Source organism: Helianthus annuus, chromosome 11 (assembly GCF_002127325.2).
Source record: "Helianthus annuus cultivar XRQ/B chromosome 11, HanXRQr2.0-SUNRISE, whole genome shotgun sequence".
Taxonomy (NCBI): Eukaryota; Viridiplantae; Streptophyta; class Magnoliopsida; order Asterales; family Asteraceae; genus Helianthus; species Helianthus annuus.
In genome coordinates, this window is record NC_035443.2 from 111,898,742 (window position 1) to 111,907,757 (window position 9,016).

The 9,016-nt window shown below is 42.0% G+C and overlaps 1 non-coding gene across 1 annotated transcript; it reads left to right on the top strand.

Annotated features, from left to right (window-relative positions):
- Positions 1 to 6,953: 6,953 nt before the first annotated feature.
- On the top strand, positions 6,954 to 7,060 carry LOC118484512. The gene has a single exon (XR_004873622.1). It is a non-coding gene; the product is annotated as a small nucleolar RNA R71 (small nucleolar RNA).
- Positions 7,061 to 9,016: the final 1,956 nt, after the last annotated feature.

A 9,016-nucleotide genomic window follows, 5' to 3' on the forward strand; every position in this document is an offset into this window, starting at 1 on the left:
AAGGGGGGTGTTTCGCCAAGATTAGGGATGACGAAACAAAAGGGTGATTTGTCATGGGTCAACACGACAAAACAGAGTGTTTCGTTGACGAGGGTTCACGGCGAAACAGGGAGTGTTTCGCCAAATGGGAAATTTGCACAGTAACTTGATTTCTTTCTGTTAAAGGATAACTGAGTTAGCCAACCACTGTTAAATGTTATGCATGACTTGTATGAACTTGTATACGTGCCTTGTGTTATTCATGGTTGCTGAATTATCATCACTATGATTGAATATGCAAACGTGGGCTTAGTAAATGTAACTGATTGTGTATGCGTGTATACCCTAGGCCTAGATTGATTAACTGTGAGCCCATATCTTAGCATGCCGAGCAAACCAAGGTGAGTTCACACTCTTACCAAGGCATGGGATTCCCGGGGTAGGGAATGAGATTGGATGATTATCTGTACTTACGTTGTTATTGGGAATATGGATTACTGACCTCGGTTGGGAAAGGTCACTTATAGATACTGCTAGACTAGTGATACATGGGGAAGCCCCCACTACTCTTCGCACACATGCCTGTAAATGGCCGCGATACTGATACTGATCTTCGCACACATGCCTGGAATGGCCGCGATACTGATACTGATCTTCGCACACATGCCTGGAATGGCCGCGATACTGATACTAAACTGCGCACACATGCCTGGAGGGCCGCGATACAAGTAAAACTAGTCTACAATACATGGGAAACCCCCACTAATCTTCACAAACATGCTTGGAGGGCCGCGATGTAATTATAAACGATATATGGGTTACTAAACAAGCAAACGTTTTACGAAATGAACACTATTACTAAACAACCCACTGTGGACTGGCTCAACTATTTGTTGACTTTCTGTTACATGCCTTGCAGGTCGTTAGGTACATGGAGCTTGCATAGGGAGGCGCGGTCGTTGTGGACAAGGATCGTGAATGCTTTGTTAAACGTTTATGACATTACATACTTATACTTATGTTGGGTTTACTTTTATGCTTCCGCTAAACGTTGTTATTATACTTATTTTTTGAACACCTTTCATATTGGTTTGGTTGAATTACATTTATATATATATATATATATATATATTGTTCAATATGATTGGTTGCTTGATCCTGGTCATGTCACGCCTCCAAGCGGTGATACTCCGCGAGTGGATTTTGGGGGTGTGACAGATTGGTATCAGAGCCATTGGTTATAGAGAACTTGGTTTTAATATGGGGGGAAACGTTTTTATTAAAACCAGACTATAACCAGTACAGTGCTCAACGATCCACAACGACGCTTCGCTCCACATGCAAGGCTCAACACCACAGGTACTGCTATTCATGCTTAGATTGCTTACTTGCTAGAATTACATAGAACTTTGCTCGTGGTATGCTTAGATTACATTGCCTAATATTCGTTGTTGCTTGAGAACACTTGTGTGTTTACCCTCTTCTGTCATCGCACTATTCGCGAACGCTATCTCACTTACGTTACTTTTACTATGAAGATCATGGCTGGACGCGTTAACATGACACAAGCCCAGCTGACGGCTCTCAATAACGAACAAGTTGCTGCGGCACTTGCAGCCGCACAAGCAGGAGGTATACCCTGCAGTCGTAACTCACACTAGGATCCTTAGATCCTACACTCCTAAACTAACTCTTGTGTTTAACCTTGTCCCGTTCTTATATACAACAGGTCAACACGCTCAGCCACCTGTTTGCACTTTCAAGAATTTCATGGACTGTTGTCCTAGCACATTCAGTGGCACGGAGGGAGCAGTGGGACTCCTCCAATGGTTTGAAAAGCTCGAGTCGGTGTTTGAGATGTGTGAATGCCCTGAGGCTCGCAGGGTGAAGTACGCCACTGGCACACTGGAAGGAATTGCTGATGCGTGTGTAGTGTAATATATTTTAGATGTATATTTAAGCCCCTTTTTACACTTTTAGCCAAGTTTTAAATTTATAAAACACGATATTTACTAACACTAAACACACATATGGGCAAATGCACCCATCGTGGACGTAGTATAGTGTTGGTAAGATACCGAGGTCGTCCAAGGACACAAGAGCCTTTAATACCGGTTTATCCTCAACGTCTAATCAAATCAAAAAGTGAGAAAAATGTTTTAAACTAAGAAAAATAAAAACTAACTAAATGCTGAAAAATAAAATAAAATAAAAACAGATAGACAAGATGAATCACTTGGATCCGACACGTGTGTTAGTATAACCTTTGATTATTTTCGCACTTTTGCACTTGTTTAAGAGATTATCTTAGTTATTGTAGTAGGCCCCTCTTTTGAAGGCGACGTTACCCTCAACCCAGTAGTTTGAGTCAGCAAGGATACAATCCTAAAGGGTCGGATTATTGAAAGATAATGAATTAAGTTATTAATGCAAATTGTGGTAGGCCCCGCTTTTGGCGGTGACGTTACCCTCGGCTAAGTAGTCTGAGTCAGCAGGGATACAGTCCTAAATAGCCGGGTTATAGTATTAATAGTAGTTAACTTATGAGGGGGTCAAAGAGTTTGGATCCCCGCCATCCAATACCTATGGGCATTGAAGGAGATCCTACTAAATTTGACCCAGGTCCCAAGCAGGACCTCTAAACGCTGAACAAGGGCAAGACCCTTACCAAACCGTTCCCTTAACCCCCGACCAGGTAGCCAACATACCTCCATATAGACCGTGGAGATATGAATGGTGAAAATCTTTTATTTTATATAGACAGTAAAATAATGCCAAGACACTAGTTATTAAAGTCATTAATACAAAACCAAATAAAAAGTGCAAAAGATTAAAAATAAAAAGTATTATACTAAACACTTGTCTTCACCAAGTGATGTAAGAGACTTAGGCAAACATGGCCTTGATTGTCAAGAACTCTTACGATCAATCTTGGATCCCGAGACGACTCACACACTCTACGATGGACAATGGATGATGGTGGTGGATGATGGTGTTATGGTGGTGGTGGGTGGTGGATGAAGTGTGAGAGAGGTGGTGTGCCATGGGATGAGATGGAATGAAACCAAGCACCCCTATTTATTGGCTGAACAGAAGGCTGGGCACGGCCCCGTGTCCGCTGGACACGCCCCCGTGCCCGTCTGACATTCTCTCTCTTCATTAATTGTAGTTCGCAATTACAATTAATGCGCCTGCTGTACTTTCACCACGCCCCCGTGTCCGCTGGACACGGCCCCGTGGTGGGCAATGGAAGCTTCTACTGGTTTGTCTTTTCTGCTGCTTCTTGGGCACGGCCCCGTGTTCGCTGGACACGGGGCGTGTTCAGTCTTCTGTTTTCTCTTCTTTGCCTTGGGAGGTGCCGTTGAGGATCCGGGCATTCTACTTTTATTCCTTTTCTTGTATTTTTGCTAGAATTAGTTGTCTTTTTTGCTTCTTTTGTGATTTTGAGCTCATTTCATCCTGAAAATACAAAAGGAAGACAAAAACACTCTTTTTCCAACATTAGTACTTAAAAAGGGTTAGTTTTATGCTTTAATTGATGTGATTTATATGTTGCATTTTACACACATCAAATACCCCCACACTTGAACTTTTGCTTGTCCTCAAGCAAAACTCTTTTAAATGTGGCTTACACTCCCAAATGGAATAGGTAGAAGAGAAAGTTTTTTAGCTTGTCCTAGAGTGTCGGGAATCCAAGGTCTTTGTAAGTTTTATTTTTATTTATTTACAATCCTATTCGTTATGATTTATTTTGAACGTTTCATAAGATAAATTACTTATTTGGGCATAGCATGCCTTATTAAAATTCCATTTATATACAAGTTCACATACCTCGCGGGGGATCACTCAACACTCGGCCGAAGGTGTAATTTTTAGTGAATCACTCGAGAGCGGCATGGAACTTACGCCTTCCATAGGCTTGCCAAGCAATCAATCCTCCTCCTTTTTAACTTTTTACCTTTGTAAATATCAAGAGGACTTTTGGGGTGAAGGGTTAGGCTTGGGTTAAAGGTGGTTGGTTGGGTTAGTTAGAAAAAAGGGCGAAAATCGTAAAAAGCGTCGGTTTTCGTGACATACCTTGTTTTTAGTGACTTTTTATTTTGAAGTATTTCTCCAAACAAGCTTTTATATAGCTTTTGTTTGTTTTTGACTTCATCATTGTTTTTTTTTTCACATAAAAAGGCGAGTTTACGAAAAACCGAGCTTGTTACTAAAATAAAGGGTGAAAAATAAAAAGGGTTTTTGGTGGGTAAAAAGAGTTTTGGGGTAATGAAATGAAAGGTTTAGGCTCAAAGGGGCTATCCAGGGGGATTTTGGGTAGGTGGTAAAAAAAATGAAAAATAATGGTTTAGAAAGAAAAATATGGTTAGTCCTAATGCCTCCATCACTTACTTACTTGGGTTTAAGTTGGTAAGGACCGGGAATGTATCGTCGTGGCAAGTTCTAGAGTTGTAAGAACCAAGCGGCTATTCACACAAGAAACGAAAAATGAGCATTTAGTCTAAATATGTATATTTTTATGCTCAATAAAGGCTCAAAACTCACTTTTGTGGGAATGGGTTTTTAATGTGATCAAGTATATATAATCGAATTTTTAACTAGACTTGTTATGCCGTTTCGTAATTTTCTTATGTTGGTTCTTTGTTATCACGACGCTATCGGTTGTAAATTTGTAAAAATATAACCTTTTTAGAACTTGTTATTCCCAACTTAAACTAAGACAAGTAAATGATAAAAAAAAATGAAAAAGTTTTTGAAAAAATTTGGGGTGTTTAGCGGTTCCAATAGAGTTTTGTGTAAGGCTTGTATTTAGGATTTGAAAAATTCAAGGTTTTAGCATCCCCCCCACACTTAAATTACACATTGTCCTCAATGTGTCCAAAAATAAGGTTTTTGGTTGATTATAATGTGTAAAAGTAGGTTAAAAAGCAAAGATTTATGTTACTGGCATCCTGGACACGGCCCCGTGGTGACCGGGCACGGCCCCGTGGTCAGGTGCCAGTAACAAAAATTAAAGAATTAAAACAGAAGCCTGGACACGGGGGCGTGCCCGCTGAACACGGCCCGTGTCCAGTTACCTGAACTGGGTGTTTTTCTGCAGGTGGCTCAGCACGGGGTCGTGTTGGTTGGGCACGGCCCGTGTTGAGCCTTCTGTGATGGAGATTTGTGTCGGGTTGCTCTGTTCTTTGTGCATGGGTCCATTTTTCTCGTTCCCCTTTTTCATCCATTACCACCATGAGTGTGTTTTATTCTGCAAAATAAAACTAAAAGATTAAACTAAACTAAGGATAGTTCCCCGGAATGCCTCCGTGGTGCGCCACGTTTATAAGGGTCCTTGGCTAGACCCAATGCGAGGTTATATGTTTTCTGAGTGGGATGTCTGGCGTCCCATGTTACACCGTCGGAGAGCAGCATCCAAGCTTGAATCAATAACCTTCATGTAATCGACCGGGTCGTCGTCCTCTATTCTCTTCCCAACCCCGAACTTCACTTCATCATCCCCATACCTCAAGGTGAGTGTCCCATCATTCATATCCACCACTGCTTGGGCGGTGGCAAGGAAGGGTCTCCCTAGTATAAGGGGGACCTCGGTGTCTTCCTCCATATCGAGTATGACAAAGTCAGCTGGATAAACGAATCTGCTTACCTTTACCAAGACATTCTCGATGACACCTTGTGGGAATTTGACGGATCGATCGGCTAATTGTATGCTCATTTTTGTAGGGCTTGTGGTTCCTAAGCCGAGTCTTTTGAACATTGATGAGGGCATGAGGTTAATGCTAGCCCCAAGGTCGGCTAAGGCATTACAAACGGGTGATTCCCCTATTGAGCAAGGAATCGTGAAGCTTCCGGGATCGATTTTCTTTTGGGGAAGTTTATTGAGTACGAGGGCAGAGCATTCTTCGCCTAAATTGACTAATTGCAAGTTTTCAATTTTCTTTTTATGTGTAAGGAAGTCCCTCATGAATTTAGAGTACTTGGGCATTTGAGTTAGGACTTCGATAAAAGGAATATTGACATGCAATTGTTTTAACAGACTTTCGAACTTGGCGAATTGCTCATTGGTCTTTTGACGAATTAACCTACCGGGGTATGGAACTCGAGGAGCCTTGGTAGGCTCTGGTGACGGAGGGGAGTCCTTTTCCTGCAGAGGTGTGGGTACTGTTTCCTCCGTTGGTGGCAGCACTTCTGCAGGCCCTACGGTGCGGTTCCGTAGTGTGATGAGGTGAACTTGTGCTTTTGGGTTTGTTTCGGTATTGCTAGGTAATGCGCCTTGCGGTCTCTCGGAAAAATTTTGAGCTATTTGATTTAATTGTTTTTCTATGTTTTGAATACTAGCTTGTTGATTTCTAAAATTTGATTCTAATTGTAGAAATCTTTCCGAGTTTTTCTTATCAGTGTCGGAGACGAGGCGAGATATCGTATCTTCGAGCCTTTCTCGTCCACTTTGTTGAGTGAAATTTTGTGACTCATTTCTTGGTTGCTGAAAGTTTGTTCGTTGGGTTTGTTGGTTACTACTATTGCCGGGTTCCCTCCAACCAAGGTTTGGGTGGTTTCGCCATCCTTGGTTGTAAGTTCCCGTTGGGGGACCCGACGGCCTAGGTCTATTATCAATGTAGTTTACCATGTCTGTTTCTTTCATGCAACTCCAATTTTCATGTGACCCACCACACCCTTCACAAGCCATAACCGAGACTGTTTTTGTCATTTCCAATTTTTTTATCTTTGAAGAAAGGGCCTCGATTTGGGCTTGTAAAGAAGTGCTTTCATCGACCTTATGGGCGCCCGGGGCGATAGACTTATTTCCCCGGGGGGTGTGCCATTGAAAATTGGTTTGAGCAATTTCCTCAATTTGATTATATATTTCGTGTGGGCGTCGATTACCTAAAAGTCCCCCGGAGCTAGAATCAAGTGTCTGCCTAGTGTGTGGCAACAATCCATTATAGAAAGTGGATACTTGTTGCCATATTGCGAGGCCGTGATGGGGACACTTGCGTAATAGCTCCTTGAACCTTTCCCAAGTTTCATATAAGGATTCCCCGTCCTCTTGTGAATATGTATTAATTTCAGCCATTAACTTAGCAGTTTTAGCAGGAGGGAAATACTTATATAGAAATTTTTGGGCTAGTTCATCCCAGGTGTTTACCGATCCAGCTGGGAGGGCGTTGAGCCAAGCTTTCGCTCGGTCTTTTAGTGAGAAGGGAAACATACGGAGGCGGATGGCGTCGTTTGATGCTCCATTGATCCGAAAGGTATCACATATTTCCAAGAAATTAGTTATATGTAGATGGGGATCCTCGTCCGCAAGCCCGTGGAAGGTTGCGGAGTTTTGGAGCATTTGTATCAAATGCGGCCGAAGTTCGAAGTTATTGGCTTCGACATTCGGAGCATTGATAGCGGCGCCTAGATTACCTACGGTGGGTCGTAGATAATCCATAAGGGTACGTTGGTCCGCCATTGGAGGTGGATCACCCGAAACCTTCTCTTGGTTTTTGGCTTTTAACCTTTTTCTGAGAAAGCGTTCGGGTTCTTCTAGTGGTTCTTTTATGTCTTTATTGGAACTGGAGCTCATACACTACATGAGGTTGGCGTCGGGTTCCAAGTCCTGCAATAAAAACAGAAAAGAATGTTGGTTAGAAGGTTCACCACGGCCCCGTGTTGAGCGAACACGGCCCGTGGTCGGAATTTCAGTGATTGTTTTCCAGATCCCAGTTACTGGAAGTTGGACACGGCCCCGTGTTGCACCGGCACGGCCCCGTGGTCAGCCTTCTGTAACTTGGAAAACAAAAACTGCCAGTAACGATGCTGGGCACGGCCCGTGTCCGACCAGGCACGGCCCCGTGCTGAGCTCTGCAGAAGCTGAAAATCTACGAAAAATCCTAAAAATTAAAGAAAAAATAAAAATATGATTAGGCCGTTGATTCCTAACTTTCTTAAAATCCTTGTGTCCCCGGCAACGGCGCCAAAAACTTGATGCGTGTATAGTGTAATATATTTTAGATGTATATTTAAGCCCCTTTTTACACTTTTAGCCAAGTTTTAAATTTATAAAACACGATATTTACTAACACTAAACACACATATGGGCAAGTGCACCCATCGTGGACGTAGTATAGTGTTGGTAAGATACCGAGGTCATCCAAGGACACAAGAGCCTTTAATACCGGTTTATCCTCAACGTCTAATCAAATCAAAAAGTGAGAAAAATGTTTTAAACTAAGAAAAATAAAAACTAACTAAATGCTGAAAAATAAAATAAAATAAAAACAGATAGACAAGATGAATCACTTGGATCCGACACGTGTGTTAGTATAACCTTTGATTATTTTCGCACTTTTGCACTTGTTTAAGAGATTATCTTAGTTATTGTAGTAGGCCCCTCTTTTGAAGGCGACGTTACCCTCAACCCAGTAGTTTGAGTCAGCAAGGATACAATCCTAAAGGGTCGGATTATTGAAAGATAATGAATTAAGTTATTAATGCAAATTGTGGTAGGCCCCGCTTTTGGCGGTGACGTTACCCTAGGCTAAGTAGTCTGAGTCAGCAGGGATACAGTCCTAAATAGCCGGGTTATAGTATTAATAGTAGTTAACTTATGAGGGGGTCAAAGAGTTTGGATCCCCGCCATCCAATACCTATGGGCATTGAAGGAGATCCTACTAAATTTGACCCAGGTCCCAAGCAGGACCTCTAAACGCTGAACAAGGGCAAGACCCTTACCAAACCGTTCCCTTAACCCCCGACCAGGTAGCCAACATACCTCCATATAGACCGTGGAGATATGAATGGTGAAAATCTTTTATTTTATATAGACAGTAAAATAATGCCAAGACACCACGGACAAACGATAAGGAAAGATCACCTTCAACTTAAGTAACTAGTTATTAAAGTCATTAATACAAAACCAAATAAAAAGTGCAAAAGATTAAAAATAAAAAGTATTATACTAAACACTTGTCTTCACCAAGTGATGTAAGAGACTTAGGCAAACATGGCCTTGATTGTCAAGAACTCTTACGATCAATCTTGGATCCCG